The following is an 18,267-nucleotide window of genomic DNA, read 5'->3' as shown; positions in this document are numbered from 1 at the left end:
TTTAAAATATAAATTTATTTATTTTAATTGGAGGTTAATTACGTTACAATATTGTATTGGTTTTGCCATACGTCAACATGAACCTGGTAACGATAACCCTGTTAAGATCTTTCTATGTGTCTTTACTTGACTTTAAAGAGATATTGAAGAGTAAGACACAATATTTGCTCTCAAGAAGCCCCCACTTTAAAGACAGTGGGCAAGATTTTATAGATTAAATAGGCACAGTGGTAATTTTGAGCTGGGGAAATTAGAGTGCATTTAAAAATGAGAAGATTTATGAGTTTTCTTTCTGTAGTGGGCTTAAAAATGTGCCCTCTAGAATTCAAATATACATAAATGTAATATACTCTTTTTATCACTGATTTCATCTTGTGCACTAGCAAGGGATGTTTGTGTGGACTGAAAGTTCCATAACGTTAACACAGACTCTCCTATTTAAAATTTGTCCCTCAACTTAGCTCGGGTTCATTGTAATAATTGTTTTGTCATTTCTAGTTCAAGCTCCCTGCTCCGACTGATTTTTCTCTATTTACAGAGGCACCTTCTTGTCTCTCCTCCCACAGATGGTGTCTGGGGTGGGAGGGCTTCTTCCTTTCCAACAGCAGTGGGGAAGGGTCCTTGGTCAGCATGTGCTCCACTTAGAATCTGCTTGTCTTTGATTTAGCAGCTTTGATCTGCTCTTGTCTCTGGGTATCTGATGTTGCACTATGGAGGAATGAATGAGGCCAATTCAGTGCCATACTCTTTGTTTGATGTTTCTGGTTATAGACTGTAAAGGGCTGAACAGAGGTGATGGGCTGGACATCACCAGCTCATAACCTTGCTTTCCTTCATGCCCTGGTGATGAAGTGGTCTTTGGTAAAGGAGTCTTTACGAACCTTAGTCCCATCCATGCAAGGAACACAGATGGTGAGGCAGGTCTCCAATGCTTTGGTATAACAACTTCGTTAATAATTTTCCGTTAGAGTTGTATGCCTCTTTTTTAATTAAAAAATATTTAATATTTTAGTCACTCTGATTGGTCCTGAGGAGATTTTCCTCAAACAAGCAGGTTTAATTATTAACTTTCCTAGCAAAGAGATTACTGAACCTCTGAAACCTCCATATTCTCATGGTGATTTGGGAATAATAATGCTACATGTTGTATTGCTTTACAATCCATAAGGACAAATAGTTAGCCTCAATAAAAGAACAAGATTTTTTCTGCTTTTTACTTCTGCACTTCTAATTCAAACGGAAGCTGTTCACATTTTTTATAACAAAATTGCTTCCTGTTATAGTTGTGTGTGGTTTGAATTGAAAATGTGCCAAAGGATAAATTAATAAACATCCTGACCACTTGGCCATATCTGATTAAGACAGAACAGGAGGCTTCATGGTCCTCACCTGTCAGTGTTCTGTGGTTTGTCTTCTTTATCTTCAGATAGAGAGAGAAATTTGCAGCGTTTATACATGATTAGAGCTGGCTCTCTCAGCACTGCTCTTGTACTGGGGCTTGGTTGTTTCTAGTTATTGCAATTTACTGCATTCATTGCATAAAGATGTTGAAGTGAACCGTATATAGCTCATACCATTTAACAGTATTGAAATATCATTAAAACGAATGATGCAGCTTGCACTGTGCTGTTACATCCTCACAACAAGTTAAACTATTTCTCAAAAGATTTCTTTTTGATTGAAATGATTTCTGTAAAATATCAGGCTGACATTCATTCATTCAGGTACACAAAAGACATCACTTAGGATTTTTAATTAGCCAGGCATTGGGGATATGAAGGTGAATTAGATGCAAAATGTTTTTTTTTAATTTTTTAAATTTATTTTATTTTTATTTTTCTAGTTTACAACTTATGTACACCCGTAGCAGATTTATGTTGAATTAGATGCAAAATGTTTTGCCAAGTACATTCGAGTTTATAAAGTAAAATGATTAAGTAAACAACTTAATTCACAAAAGCTCACCAATGGTAAGATTGAGGTTCTTGAGCAGTTGCATGGGGCACAGAGAGAAGGGGTGATGTGTAGAAGACTCATAACTCTGATTGGCACCAATCACCATCACAGCCTATAGCTCCTGGGAGAGTTCCAAGAGCCACAGTCAAGGCTCCAGGTAACAGAATTGACTTCCTGTTCTAGAGTCCTGGGATTCCTGTGACGAGATAGTGGGAGATGCCGTAACTCTGCTTCTTTACTACTACTGTGTGTGTATGTGTGTGTGTTAGTCACTCACTAATGACTAACTCTTTGCGACTCCATGGACTGTAGCCCTTCCAGGCTTCTCTGTCCATGGGATTTCCCAGGCAAGAATACTGAAGTGGGTTGCCATTTCCTTCTCCAGAGGATCTTCCTGACCCAGGGATCGAACTCAGATCTCCTGCACTGCAGGCAGATTCTTTACCATGTGAGTCATCAGGAAGGCAAGTTAACAGTAGTACATAATACCACTACTATGTACTACTGTTATCGTCTGGAAAATTCCATGGACAGAGGAACCTGGTGAGCTACAGTCCATGGGGTCACAAAGAGTTGGCCATGACTGAGCAAATCAGCATCAGCACATGTATTACTGCTAACTAGTGTTGTAATATCACATGCTAATGCCAACTCACATAATCCTCACCAAAACTCAGTCATCTAGGCATGGTCACAACCCTCCTTTTACTAATCAGAGAGTATAAGAACCCTGTTCAAGGTCCACACATGGCATGCAGCTAAACTGTGAGTCAAGACCAGGCAGTCTGGCTCCCGAGTCTGTTCTCCTGACCCCTGCCTTCCACTCTCTCAAGTTCACTGTGGACACAGCTGGGTTAGTGTTCTCTCTAAAACTTGCCTTCTCAAATCTTTGATGAGATTGGACATTGAGATTTTCTTATGTGTCAGAGAAGAAGTAAATTCTTCCAAGGGTGAGTTGGTCCACGTTGACCCTGCCGCCCCATCTCTGGGGTAGAGGGTGCTGCCTGGGGACAGCCTGCCAGCCCTGAGTTAGCCCCTCCTTTCCAGCCCATCCTTCCCTATAACAGAGTCTGGAACCCTCAACAGTGTCTTACCTGTGAGATCTCAATCCCAAGGTGAGTGAGACCGTGTGTACCTGGTTCACTAAATGCATCCATGTGTCATCCCTTGGGAGGGATGACTGGACCCCAGAAAGCATGTCCCATGTTCTAGGTGTCTGTCTGGTGGTTTCTGGTGATGGTGTGGAGTCCATAACTGGGTAAGGAGTGATGACTTTGGGCCCAGAGGGAGTAGAGCATCAATTCCAAGTGACTGAGCAGAACTTGGTCCTTCTCCAGCCCCTGACTGTAAATTTTGGTTTTGATATTTATAATCACTTTTTATCATTAATGAGTTAAAGGTCCAGATATAGAAGGAGATGGGGCTCAGGTACAGTCACGGAGTTTGAGAGTGAGAGGACCAGATGACAAGGAAGTGAATCTTGTATAAATAATGGGTAAATATTAGCATATTTAGAGGGAGGAAAGCTTGTATTCAATTGTCTTTTCTCCTGAGTCTCAAGAAGGAAGGATGAGTATTACAGGACAGAGAAGCTGTGCCTGCGGACCAGGATGACGGTCCTTCTGGTGGGGGATGTGGCAGGGCTGTTAAATGGCAAGCAGTTGCCCTGGGTGTTGTCCAGGCTGAGACATTAAGGTGGGCATGTGTGCGTGGCTCATGAAGCTGTCTCTGAGCTTCAGTGGGGACTCTGGGGCCTGTGTGTCACAGATGCTTCCTTCCACTTCTGTGCTGAAAAGAGAGAGTCAGGATGAGGGTGTCTCAGGCTGGGCTTGTTTGGACCACAGGGCTGCATCATGGGAATCTTGAGCCTGAGGGGGCATGAGAAATGGGGGCAACACATAAGTGACCTTGAATTTTGATGGGGGAGCTCTCTCGCATCCCTTATGGTCCTTCTCAGTTGTATATTCATCAGGATTACTTTCTGGGAAGTATCTGAGAGCTTCTCTGATCAGTGGAAACAGAACAAGGCATCAATGGCTGTATTGGACATCAGTCCCTTCTGCTTGTATCTGTCCCCTCAACCCACCTGGGATTCCATTCTTGCTGCCACCTTTCTTCTTAAATGCAGAACAGAGGAGGTGGGGTCACTGATGGTTCCAGGAAGCATGAACCCCTTCTATTCTCTGCTTCACTCGCTCCTTCTTTCCCCATCACATGCAGCTGTCATGTAGAAGAAGACTTTCTATTTCCCCTTCTGTCTGGAGCTGTTCCCTTAAATTACCTTTGGCACTGTCTTTAGTTATGGTTTATAATACAAATGTATTCTGAATCTTATCAAACCATACTCTCAGCTTATGAGGGGGATAAATGTGAAGTTTAGAAAACTTCAGTCTTTCTAAACTTTAATTTTCTTGTTGTTGTTTAGTCCCTTAGCTGTGTCTGACTCTTTTCAATGCAATGGACTGCGTTGGACACGAAAGGATCACCAGGCCCTTCTGTCCACAGAATTCTCTAGGCAAGAGCACTGGAGTGGGTTGCCATTTCCTTATCCAGGGGATCTTCCTGACCCAGGGATCAAATCCACATCTCTTGCTTTGCAGGCGGATTCTTTACTGCTGAGCCATCAGGGAAGCTCCACACTTTCTTCTAGAGATCCCTGCTACAATTTTGGAAGACTAGAGTTGAATGATGATTCCTCCTCTCTTTGTTTCCTTTAATAGCAATCTTTCTCTCCTTCGCTCCATAAAAATTTTTTGGTGACTAGCTGAAAGAGATACTTCACATAAAATGAAATGCAATAAAGGGAAAGGGATTTAACATGTCTGAACATCCCTAGGGAACCCACCTGCCAATGCAGGAGACACAGCTGACACGGTTTTGGTCCTTGAGTCAGAACGATCCCTTTAGAAGGAAATAGCCACCCACTCCAGTACTCTTGCCTAAGAAATCCGTTGGACAGAGGAGGCTGGCGAGCTACACTGCAGGGGCTGCAAAGAGTCAGACACGACTGAGCATGCAGGCACGTGCTCCAGGACCCAGTCTCCAGATCACTCTGAGAAGGGGGATAACCCTGCAATCTCATCCTCCCAACTTGATGGGTCTTACTTCATGCCTCCACAGTCACCTGTGAATTCCTGTACTCCAGGCCCTCATTTTCTGCTGACCTGATAAATATTGTTGTATTTCAAGACTTCTTGAGGTCTCTGCTTCCAACCTGAGCTCAGTGCTGGGGAAAATCATTACTTGATTGTACAAAAGATATTCTCCACAGGCCAACAGATCCCACACCCAGACCCTGTGAGATCTCACAGTCTGCAGATGTCGACCAGGGTGATTAGGAGAGAGAAAGGCACGCAAGGTTTCTGATGCACCTTTTCTATCCCAGTCCCGGTCATGGGACTGGGCTCTCAGGACCACGGAAGCAGGAGGTCAGAGGACTGTGTTGCTCATATAAGGAGATGTGGAAGATTCAGAAGCTCATTGGTGTTCAGAAAGGGGCAGATGCAGCCTCCGATAGTGCCTGAAATGGTGAAAGGTGTTGCTATTGGCTCTCAGGAGGGAGGGTGTAAGGGGTGGTCTATATAGACCCCGGTCAGCACCCTGATGCCCCCTCATAGGCTGATCCTGCAGCTGGGACTGTGACCTTGAGGACGTGGGGTCAGGATGGCTCTGAGTAGACAGCTCTCCCTCCAGGGATTCTGTGTCCTCCTCCTCGGCACCATAATGGGTGATCAAGGTAAGAGCTGCCCTCTATCCTGGGTTCACAGCAGGGAGTGGACACTGTGGTTAAAGGAAAGGTGTCTGGAGCTCTGGGGCTGTGGTCTCGGTGTTTTTGACCAAAAAGGACCCACGCTGACTGTGAACACTGGTCCCTCTCCTCTGCGGGCTACACTGGTCGTAGTGGCAGATTTTACAGAGCAATGAGGTTTGGTCTGGACTGAGCTGGCTCACCCTGAGTCCCTCTGCTGTCTCCCTTGTTCTCAGGGAGCTTCTAGGAGTCCCAGTGGCTCCCAGTGTGTGGAAGGTCCAGCGACTGACCCCAGCGGGGACTCTGGGCTGTTTCCACACACTCCACGTCCCTGGTGTGTGAGCACTGCCCCTGGGTCCCCGTGTTTCCTGTGTCTGTGCTCCTGTAGGCTCTGTGTGTGTGTGTGTGAAGGTAAGGAGTGTGTGTGTTTGTGAGGGTATGAGGAGTATGTGTATGAGTGTGTGAGGAGTGTGTGAGGGTGTGAGTATGTGAGGGTGTGTGTGTGTGTGAAGAGAATGTGTGTGTGAGGGTGTGAAGAGTGTGTGTGTTTGTGGAGTGTGTGAGGAGTGTGTGAGGGTGTGTGATGTTGTGTGTGTGTTAGAATGTGTGTGTGTGTGCACGTGTGTGTAAGGGACGATACAGCCTGTCTGTGTGACAGGAATGGGGCTGCTGAGCAGGGACTGAGTCTGCTGGTCTGTGAAGCACACAGGGTCCCACAGGGCTGGGTGTCATGCCGCTGCATGTAACCAGATCAGAGAGAATGGCGCACCTGCCTGCCTCTCTCTGGCTCCTCTCCCCAACTCCCTGGGCTCTCCTCTGCTTGTTGCCGTGTCTGCGCAGCACTGGGCTCTGTGAGAGGCTCTGCTTGCTGGCCTCACCTGTTCCCACCAGGTGTTCACTGTGGATCAGATGAGCCTGCAGCCAGGAGAGCGAACCTCTTGTCTGTAGAGACCAGCTGAAGCACAGCCTCAGGTGTATAAGTTCCTGAGTCCCTGCCCTGGTCCCTGTGACTCATTTCCTGATGTGCTGGAGGCCTGGAACGGTCCTTTCCCCTCCCAGGATCTGCTGTGACTCTGTATGGAGCCCTTTCTCCGTGCCCTCTCCTGTCCCGCCCTGGAGCTACTTTCCCCTGAGTGAGGGTGGAGTGTGTTACCAATCCTTCCTCATGGTCTGCAGGGTTTCTTTGGACAAATCCGCTGATCTCCTTATGGGAGTCCTTTTGGGTGACAGAACTTTTTCTTCTCTTTACACCTTTAGAATTCTTTGTCTTTGCATTTGAACAGTTAACTCCGTGAGTCATAGAAAAGGTTGTTTTGGATTGAAATTTTAGGGTGACTTATTAGCTTCTTGAGCCTAGATGTCCAGATCTTTCCCCAGGTTTGGGAAATTCTCAGCCTGTGTTTTCCCCTTTCTGTTTTAGTTATTTGCTTTTGGCTGTGCTAGGTCTCCTTGCTGCCCGCGGGCTTTCTCTAGCTGCGGTGAGCAGGGGCTGCTCCTCGGTGCAGTGCACAGGCTTCTCACTGCAGGGGCTTCTCTTGCTGTGGACCACAGGCTCTGGGTGCAGAGGTTTCAGCAGCTGTGGCATACTGGCTTAGTTGCTCTGCGGCATGTGGAATCTTCCTGGACCAGGGATTGAACTGATGTCCCCTGCATTGGCAGGTGGACTCTTACCCACTGCACCACCAGGAAGTCCTCAGCCCTTAATTCTTTTCTCCCTCACTTCTCCTGCCCTGACTCCATTGCATACATTGTTCCTCTTTATGGTGTCCACAGTTCCCACTGGCTTTCTATATTCCTTTCATTCTCTTTTTGCTTCTCTTTGGATACTTTCAACTGACCTTTCTTCTACTCATTGATTCTTTTTTCTTTTTCTTTCCCTCGGTCAAGTCTGTTGTTGAATCTCTGTATTGAATTTTTCAGTTTACTCATTATATTGTGTGTTTGCTAAGTCACCTCAGTCATGTGTGGTTCTTTGTGACCCTATGGACTGTAGCCCACCAGGCTCTTCTGTCCATGGGATTCTGCAGGCAAGAACACTGGAGTGGGTTGCCATGCCCTCCTCCAGGGGATCTTCTGGACCCAGGGATTGAACCCGAGTCTCTTACATCTCCTGCATTGGCAGGTGGCTTCTTTACCGCTAGAGCCACCTGGGAAGCCCATTCATTTATTATTCAGTTTCAAGATATCTGGTTCGTTCTTTTTTAAAAAAGTATTTTATGTATCTTTATTGTTCTTCTTATTTTATTTGCATGGTTTTATTGGTATCATTAAATATTTGAGTTATCTTATAACTCTCTGATCATCTTTTGAAGTACTATTTTGAATTCCTGGATCTCCATTACTTTGAGTCGGTTACAGGAGGTTTACTGTATTCCTTTGGTGGGATTTTGCTTCCCCGATTCTTCTTGATGTCTTAGTCTCTTGTAGATGTCTGAACATTTAAAAAAGCAGTCACCTGTACCAGAATCTATATTATGATTTCAGTAGGGAAAGCCTTTCACCTCTGGGTAGGGGAACACTGGAATGTCCGGCAGGGTGCCAAGCGCAGAGGCATAAGGTGGCACTGGGTCTGGGAGGGCATGAGATCCATTTGGCTCAGGCTGCTGACATTCACAGCATTGACGACTGTGTGGTGTTTGGAAAGTGTTGCAGGGGGTCTGCTGTCACTCAGCAGTGCCTCTGGTTCCAGAGCCTAAGGATCATGGCCAGCAGTGGCGGTGGCCAGAGCTAATGGTGTGCACACATTTGGCTTTGGGGGCCTGTTGCAGGTGCCTCTGTTGGGGGAGTTGATGGTTGCAGGTGGTCAGGTTGTGGGAAGGTCTAGGAAGGCAGCAAAGACGGAGACCAACAATGGTTCATTACTCAGACTCATGTCCATTGAGTTGGTGATGCTCTCTAACATCTCATCCTCTGCTGCTCTTCTCCTTGTCCTTCAGTCTTTCCCAGCATCAGGGTCTTTTCCACGAGTCAGCTCTTTGCACCAGGTGGCCAAAGTATTGTAGCTTCAGCCTCAGCATCTGTCCTTTCAATCAATATTCAGGGTTGATTCCCTTTAGGATTGACTGGTTTGATCTCCTTGCTGTCCAAACAACTCCCAAGAGTCTTCTCTAGCACCACAGTTCAAAAGCATCCATTCTTCGGTGCTCAGCCTTCTTTACGGTCCAACTCTCACATCCATACATGACTACTGGAAACAATCATCTGTGCTGGTTATTAATTCTTTCAGGGGCAAAATCTGCTGTCTCTGTCTGCAGAGCAGGTCACTGTGAAGTGTGATTTCTCCTGCCATGTGGTTGCTATTGGTCCTTTGCTCTTCTTTCTTATGCCTAGCCAGCTCTATAAGACTGGCTCAGCTTTGCAGGTCTGCGTGAAGTGAACCTGAAGTGGGACTTTCATATGGTGCCTCCAAAGGCTAGGGACACTGGTTACTCAGCCTGCTCTTACCCTCCTGGTGAGAGAAACTCTGAGTGATGCTGGTTTGAAAGATGGAATGATGCCACCAAATGACAGTGTCTTGGCATGGTCAGACTTCTAAGAGTATCCAGATCTTTCTGGAGCTGTTTTTATTACTGGTCATTGTCTACCTTTTGGTCTTTCTTCAAGAGGATGGAGGCTGCTGTCTCCTACATCAGCATTTAGGTAATGGCATGTTTGAGATCTTTATTCCTTGAGAGAACGGTTTTGAGTGTAGAATTTTAGATTGGCAGTTTTTTTTTTTTTTTCTTTTGGTAAATCTAAAGTTTCAATCTACTCCACCCTGGCATCTCTTTTTGTTCTTGGGGATTTAGACATTAGTATAGGTGTTTGTCAATTTTATATGGCTAATCTTTATCTCAGTGTTTTTCTTCTTGTCAATTGTCTGCTGTTATTGTCCATTTTAGTAAAAGTAAGCTAGGTATGTTGTAGTAAAAACAAAAAAACCCCACAAAATTTATCCTTGTATGACAAGTTCTGTTCACTTTGGCAGGACTTCTGCTATCATAAATCTTCAAGCATTCAGGTTGTTGAATGCTCCACAATTTCATTATGGTACCACTGCAACACAAGGCTTCAGTATTTGCTGTGGTAGAAAAATATATTTGCTCTTAAATGTTTCTGTGGTGAACTGACATCATTTGTTCTTGACTTCATTGAATGATCCAGATCACAGGGTTATGCTTAACTTCAAACAGGCAAGGAAGTATTACTATTTCCACATGTTCATAAAGTGTTGCTGAACACTAGTAATGTCTCCATCTATGATGTTCCTACAAATGAACTCCTTTTTATATGCAGAAACCAGAGTCGTCTAACTTAATAGCTAAAGTGACATCTCATAACTTTTGTCAAATTCCATTTGTTAGATGCATGTTACTAGGTACATTCAAGTGTGGATTACACAAGGGCATGAACACCAGATGGCAGGAATAGCCAGGACATTTTAGAGCCTGTTTCTACAGCCCTGTGTTTCTAAGCTGGATGAGATGCTCCCTATGGACAGGGAAGTAGACAGAGGATTCCTCCCTGGATCCCAGGCCATGAGCTGTAACTGAGATGGTGAAGCTGGGCCCTAGTAGCCTTGGGCACATCTACAGGGAGGGCAACATCCAGAGTATCTGAAGGCCTGTCCTTGGTGGTGTCCCTGGAGCTAGTTTTACAGGCTCGTGAGAAACACCTGGTGCCTCCCTTCCTGCTCCATGTTCAGTGATGGCACATTGGGAGCCTAGAGTTGGCCACAGGGGGAATATTTATACAACAGAAGTCTACAAATACTATATACCATGCACTTTTTTTGCTCCTCAGAGAGCTAATATTTTAAATACTTATATCACTGCAAGTCTCCTAAAGTCTTTCCTGTGTCCTGTGTCTGTGTCTCTCTTGCAGCTCTGGAGCTGAGGCTGAAGGATGGAGCCCACCGCTGCGAGGGGAGAGTGGAGGTGAAGCACCAAGGAGAATGGGGCACAGTGGATGATCACAACTGGAGCTTGGAGGATGCATCTGTAGTGTGCAGACAGCTGGGGTGTGGAGCTGCCATTGGTTTTCCTGGAGGGGCTTATTTTGGACCAGGACTTGGCCCCATTTGGCTTTTGTATACTTCATGTAAAGGGGTGGAGTCAACTGTCAGTGACTGTAAGCATTCTAATATTAAAGACCATCGTAATGATAGCTATACCCATGATTGGGATGCTGGAGTAGTCTGCTCAGGTAAGTCCTGTCTGGCCTGTGTGGGGATCTCTAGCAGGAAAAGCCTCTGTCTTATCACCAGAATGACTCGAGATTACGGATACAGCCTTTAGAACATGCTTGGGTGAAGGGTCTTTGTGATGTGTCACAGGAGGCAGAGGTGAGGTCAAAAGTTTCATACAGATTCAGCTTCTGGGTTTGACCTCTGTGATGTAGTCTCATCATGGTAATTGTTCTGTTTTCTTTGATGTAATGGTCACTAGGGTGTGGCTACACAGTGGGGGCAAGGGTCATAGAAGAGTTGTGGGCAACAAGGTTTATCATACTCCTAGGGTCTAAAAGTCAGAGTCACACATTCCATCATGTTGGTATGTGGAGGATGTGCCAATAGAACAGGCTCAACCAAGCAATGGTGACCCCAAATGGCATGTGAAGACCCATGGACAAGTGACCATACCAGGTGTCAGGATGCAGTTACACAAGGAAAAGGTGTGAAGGGATTTCACTGGTGCATTTAAATGTCTCTAGGTCACAGTCAGAGGAAGCCAGAAGTGGGGCTCGTGGCAGGGAACAGTCTCATCACACTGGTGCACCTGATCAGGAGAGTGGGGAGCTCACATCACATTTGCAGGGATGTTGAGGGAGCAGAAAATGCAGTCTTGAAGTTTACAACACAGCAGCTAAAGCACATCACATATACGAGGTAGTGAGACTAAGAGGACCTGAGGCGACTCCTAAGAAGTGCCCAGTGCTGTCTAAGTGTGTCAGGTACGCCCTAAATCAAATCCCTTACGATTATACAGTGGAAGTGAGAAATAGATTTAAGGGTCTAGATCTGATAGATAGAATGCCTAATGAACTATGGATGGAGGTTTGTGACATTGTACAGGAGACAGGGATCAAGACCCTCCCCATGGAAAAGAAATGCAAAATGGCTGTCTGGGGAGGCCTTAAAATAGCTGTGAAAAGAAGAGAAGCAAAAAGCAAAGGAGAAAAAGAAAGATATAAGCATCTGAATCACAATTCCAAAGAATAGCAGGGAGAGATAAGAAAGCCTTCCTCAGAGATCAATGCAAAGAAATAGAGGAAAGCAACAGAATGGGAAGGACTAGAGATCTCTTCAAGAAAATTAGAGATACCAAGGGAACATTTCATGCAAAGATGGGCTCGATAAAGGACAGAAATGGTATGGACCTAACAGAAGCAGAAGATATTAAGAAGAGGTGGCAAGAATACATAGAAGAACTGTACAAAAAAGATCTTCATGACCAAGATAATCATGATGGTGTGATCACTAACCTAGAGCCACACATTCTGGAATGTGAAGTGAAGTTGGCCTTAGAAAACATCACTACAAACAAAGCTAGTGGAGGTGATGGAATTCCAGTTGAGCTATTTCAAATCCTGAAAGATGATGTTGGAAAACTCAGCAGTGGCCACAGGACTGGAAAAGGTCAGTTTTCATTCCAATCTCAAAGAAAGGCAATGCCAAAGAATGCTCAAACTACCGCACAATTGCACTCATCTCACATACTAGTAAAGTAATTCTCAAAATTCTCCAAGTCAGGCTTCAGCAATACATGAACCATGAACTTTCCGATGTTCAAGCTGGTTCTAGAAAAGGCAGAGGAACCAGAGATCAAATTGCTAACACCCACTGGATCATTGAAAAAGCAAGAGAGTTCCAGAAATATATCTATTTCTGCTTTATTGACTATGCCAAAGCCTTTGACTGTGTGGATCACAATAAACTGTGGAAAATTTTGCAAGAGATGGGAATACCAGATCACCTGACCTGCCTCTTGAGAAACCTGTATGCAGATCAGGAAGCAAAAGTTAGAACTGGACATGGAACAACAGACTGTTTCCAAATAGGAAAAGGAGTCCGTCAAGGCTGTATATTGTCATCCTGCTTATTTAACTTATAGGCAGAGTACATCATGAGAAACACTGGGCTGGAAGAAGCACAAGCTGGAATCAAGATTGCTGGTGGAAATATCAATAATCTCAGATATGCAGATGACACCACTATTATGGCAGAAAGTGAAGAAGAACTAAAAAGCCTCTTGACGAAAGTGAAAGAGGAGAGTGAAAAAGTTGGCTTAAAGCTCAACATTCAGAAAACAAAGACCATGGCATCCGGTGCCATCACTTCATGGGAAATAGATGGGGAAACAGTGGAAACAGTGTCAGACTTTATTTTTTTGGGCTCCAAAATCACTGCAGATGGTGACTGCAGCCATGAAATTAACAGACGATTACTCCTTGGAAGGAAAGTTATGACCAACCTAGACAGCATATTCAAAAGCAGAGACATTACTTTGCCAACAAAGGTCCATGTAGCCACGTCTATGTTTTTTCCAGTAGTCATGTATGGATGTGAGAGTTGGACTGTGAAGAAAGCTGAGCGAAGAATTGATGCTTTTGAACCTGATGTTGGAGAAGACTCTTGAGAGTCCTTTGGACTGCAAGGAGATCCAACCAGTCCATTCTGAAGGAGATCAGCCCTGGGATTTCTTTGGAAGGAATGATGCTAAAGCTGAAACTCCAGTACTTTGGCCACTTGATGCGAAGAGTTGACTTATTGGAAAAGATGCTGATGCTGGGAGGGATTGGGGGCAGGAGGAGAAGGGGACGACAGAGGATGAGATGGCTGGATGGCATTACTGACTCGATGGACGTGAGTCTGAGTGAACTCCGGGAGTTGGTGATGGACAGGGAGGGCTGGCGTGCTGCGATTCATGGGCTCACAAAGAGTAGGACATGACAGAGAGACTGAACAGAACTGAAGTGTGCTTGACCTGTGCCAAGGTGGATGCAGTAAAGACAGCAGTGAAGTGGTGTGAGTGGGTAATCACAGTATTTGGCAGGGGCTTCTAGTTGTTATCACAATTGCAGATTGGATATCCAGGATATTAATCCCATCAGAGCAGCTGGGCTGGAGGAAGATATTGTCAGTTACCACAGTGAATTCCCTAAGGTAAGAGGCTGGGCTTAGGTGAGCTTCATCCCATCTGTTGAGATGGTGGGACAGTGGAGCCCTGAGGTCATCTGTAGTAGGCCCTTAACACCACAGCCAATCAGCTATTGGGTGTTATGTCTAGGAAGATCTTTGGAAAAGTGATCTTTTCTAATCTCATCTTCAGCATTTTTGATGATTCTAGTTGAGGCCCTTAAGGAAACAATTCTTTTCCTTTTTAAAAAGTGCTTTACTGAGGTCTGAGTGACATACAAGACTGCTGGATAAGTATGCATTTGTGAAACTGTTACAGCACTTATGTCATAAATCTATTCATCTCTTCAAAAAGTTTACTTCCATTCTCTTTATCATCCTTATTAAAAATAATTATTTTCAAGGTGCATTTGAATTTTAGTTAGAAGCTTTTGTTTTAAACAAACCTGTTTTCTGACATCTCAAGTAACCTTCCTCATTGTCACAATGTCCTAATCATGGTTCCAACTGCAGATAAATTTGTGGAAACACTGCAGGTGTCTCTACCTTATTTTGATAAATCAGCATCTGAATGAAAATGGAGTGTGTGATGTTGGAACTTTGTGTGAAATTAGAACTCCCAATGTTACCATCCTAAGAATACTGATGTCTTGATATTAATTCCAGTTAAGATACACTTAAAAGTAGAGAAGTGGAGAGTGTTCTGATATTTAAACCCTGACTGTGGTTTGTACTCCCTGACTACCATTGCTCTAACTTAGGCTCTCACATTTTTATCAATGGTTCCAGGTTCCTTCTATTTCTCTTTCTGTGACTAGTTTCCTCCCTCTGTTCTGTCTTTTCTGTATTTTCAGACATGTTTTAATGATGTGAAGACAAGTCAAAGTGGTGGTGATGTAGCAAGATAATATTAGAATAGCATGTCTTTTCATTATCTTGATCAAAATTGAACACTTAGGAGTCAGGTATGGAAGAGAAATTTCAGCCTCAGTAGTGGATTGTTGGAAGTGAGGTACCATGTTTAGGAGAAATCTAGAGTAGAAACAATGACCCAAGAAGAATGTAGAGAAGCTTGTTTGAAATAAGGAGGAGATTTCAATGAGGGGCTATACAAATTGAGAAGGACTGTGGTGCAAGTGTGCTGAATTGCTTCAGTCCTGTCCTACTTTTTGCAGCCCCATCAACTGTAACCCAGCAGGGTCCTCTGTCCGTTGAATTTTCCAGCCAAGAATACTGGGTTGCCATTTCTTTCTGCAGGGATCTTCCTCACCCAAGGATCAAACCTGGGACTCACACATTGCAGACAGAGTCTTGATTATTGTCCTAACCACCAGGGACTACAGTACTGAAGTGCAAAATGGTGAGGGGATGAAAATACAAGGATAGCAGGAGGGGAGTTCAAGGAGATCAAGATCCAGGCCAACTCATACATTCACAGTGTAGCCTCTGTGTTACACTTCCTTCCTGCCCGCCTTCCTTCCCTCCCTCTCTTCTTTTATCTTTGTGGGAGTCATTTCTGAGCTCTGTGGAAGTGCTAGCATTTGGAGGTTGAAGTTTTCTTCGTGGATTCTGTTTATTTAACAAATATAACAGTACTCATATTTCTCTCTTTTTTTGTATCAGATTTTGGTGAGTTGTATTTCACAAGTAATTTGTCTTCAAGGACTTGGTTCATTTTATAAAAAGTTTTTCAAATTAGAATAACACTCTTTCATATCTCAAATCTTTAGATATGATCTAAGTAGCACTGGTTCATATCTTGTATCTTTAGATGCTGGGAAAATCTATAATGATATTCCTCCTTTTGTTACCGGTTTTGTTAATGTGTATTCCCTCTTTTTTTCTTAATTGGTTTTGCTAAAAGATTATCAGTGTTAATGTTCTTTTAAAGAGAATCACTAATGGACTCCATTGATTTTCTTGATTGTGTGTTTGTTTTCTACTTAATTGATTTCTATACTCAGTTTTCATTCCTCTTTTTCAGTTATGGTTTTCCCTGATAGCTCAGTTGGTAAAGAGTCTGCCTGCAATGCAAGAGACCCTGGTTTGATTCCTGGGTTGGGAAGATCCCCTGGGTGGGAAGAAGGGATAGTTTACCCACTCCAGTATTCTTGGGCTTCCTTTGGGGTTCAGCTGGCAAAGAATCCACCTGCAATGCAGGAGATCTGTGTTTGATCCCTGGGTTGGGAAGATCTCCTGGAGAAGGAAAAAGCTACCCACTCCAGTATTCTTGCCTGGAGAATCCAAGGACTGTATAGACCATGGGGTCACAAAGAGTCAGACATGACTGAGCAACTTTCACTTTCACTTTTCAGTTATGACTGTTGCTTTTGTAGATTCTTGAGGTGGAGTCTTGGATCATTTCCTTCTGTTTCTATTTTTATTCTAATGTAGGCATCATGGAAACCTCAAGTTTCTAAATTTTCTTCCAAGCATCACTTTCTTTTTAACCCACCAGTTTTGATAGTATATAATTTCTTTTGTATTTTATTAGCATACAATATTTCTATTTGTCTGAATGTATTCTTTGTCTTACACTCTGATTTTGTATGATATTAATATAGATACTGTATACAGCCTACTCTGATTTGTGTTTGCATGGTATATAATTTTTTACCTCTTAATATGTTTGTGTTTATATTTAAGCATATATATATTTATAGACAGTATATCATTTTGTCTTATTTTATCTGGTCTGATCATCTTGTTTTTTATTTGGAGTACTTAAAGTATTTACATTTAATGTAGTTGTTGATATAATTGGAATTAAGTGTACTTGCCTGCTATTTTTTATATCTTTTTTTGTTCCTATTTTAATCTTTGAGTTAATTTTATTATTTTATTTTAAATACTCTATTGGTTTATTAATCATATCAGATTTTTAGGAGATAATGCTGAATTATTTTTTCATTTTAAAGATAATTTTTATTTATTTGTGTCTGTGCTGGGTCTTCACTGGTGCATGGGCTTTTCTCTAGTTGTGGAGATCAGAGGCTCCTCTCTAGTTGCAGTGCATGAGGTTCTCATTGCGGTGGCCTCTCTTGCTGTGGAGCACAGGCTCTATGGGGCGCAAGCTTCAGTAGTTGTGGCTCCCGGGCTCTAGAGCAGAGGCTCACTAGTTGCAGTGCACACGGGCATAGCTGCTCCATGGTATGTGGGATTTTCCTAGACCAGGGGTCGAATCTTTGTCTTCTGCATTGTCAGGTGGAGTCTTCAGCACTGAACCACCTGGGAAGCCCAATGTTGAATTATTAACCTTTAATTATATTTTACCTTGAAATATTATGATGTCACAACATGCAGTGTCAGTCACTGTAGTTTTCTTCCACTTCCCTCTTCTTGTCATTGGTGCTCTCATTGTCATACATTCTATTTATAAATTTATTATGAATCTTATAGTTTGCTGCTAATATTTTTGCCTTAAATCTTCTAATAGAGAATCAACATTTAGCACAGTCTCTATAGCTTTGAGAGGATCCATGTTTTCATCTGCTGTCATCTCCCTTTAGCTTGAAGAACTTCCTGAGGCAGTTTTGTGTAGTGTGTGTCTGGTGGCCATCAATTCTATCATCTCTCATTTACCTGAAACCATTTTAATTTTCATTCAGTTTTGAAAAGTATTTTCTTGGGTGATTGAATTCTAGGTTAACAAATGCCCAACCCCAATACTTTAAATATGTTCTTACATTGTCATCTGACTTTCATTGCCTCCAACAAAAAGTCAGTAAGCAATACTTATCCTTTTGTTCCCTGTATATAATGTGTCAAATTTCTCTGGCTGCTCTTAACATATTTTTGTTTTGTTTATTGAATTTCAGTAATTACATTGTCAAGTTTTCTGAGAATGGTTTCACTATCTTGTCTGGGGTTTTATATAGCTTTTTGGATCAGTGGGTTTACAGTTTTCAGTAAATTTGGGAAATTTTTCATTTATCTTTTCTTAATATTTTTCTACATATCCCTTATTCTGAATCTCCAAATACACATACTTTATATATTTTTATATTATCCCACATGCTATTGAGTTTCCATTCATATTTTTCTGCCTTTTTACTCTCTTTGGTTCAGTTTAGATAGTTTCTACTGCTGTGTTTTACTTCCCAATTCTTTTATTCTGCAATGTCTAGTCTCTGGTGTAATTAATCCAAATGTTCGTTCCAATACTATATTTTTCAGTTTCAGAAGTCTCATTTGTTTATTTTTCTTAGTTTTTCTCCCTGTTTATTTTTATGCTTCATTAAGCATATTGATATTAGGGGTTTAAGGAGCTCTTCAGTCAATTCAATCATTTCTGTAGTTTGTGAAGCTGCTTTAAATGATTGTTTTTAAAAAATGTGTTATGGGTTACATTTCTCTCTTTTGGAAATTCTAATAATATTTTGGTTGGATGTTGGGCATCACTAAGCAGTCCTTTACCAGGAAGAATTTCAGAAGTAAATAATCAAAA

The 18,267-nt window shown here is 42.9% G+C and overlaps 1 pseudogene; it reads left to right on the top strand.

Annotated features, from left to right (window-relative positions):
- The first annotated feature begins 5,619 nt into the window (after positions 1-5,619).
- LOC128048721 (antigen WC1.1-like) overlaps positions 5,620-18,267 on the top strand; it is a 51,238-nt pseudogene continuing 38,590 nt past the window's right edge.

The sequence above is a fragment of the Budorcas taxicolor genome, chromosome 5 (assembly GCF_023091745.1).
Source record: "Budorcas taxicolor isolate Tak-1 chromosome 5, Takin1.1, whole genome shotgun sequence".
NCBI classification, from domain to species: Eukaryota; Metazoa; Chordata; class Mammalia; order Artiodactyla; family Bovidae; genus Budorcas; species Budorcas taxicolor.
The sequence above is the reverse complement of the archived record's forward strand: the minus strand, read 5'-3'. Positions and strand labels throughout refer to the sequence as shown.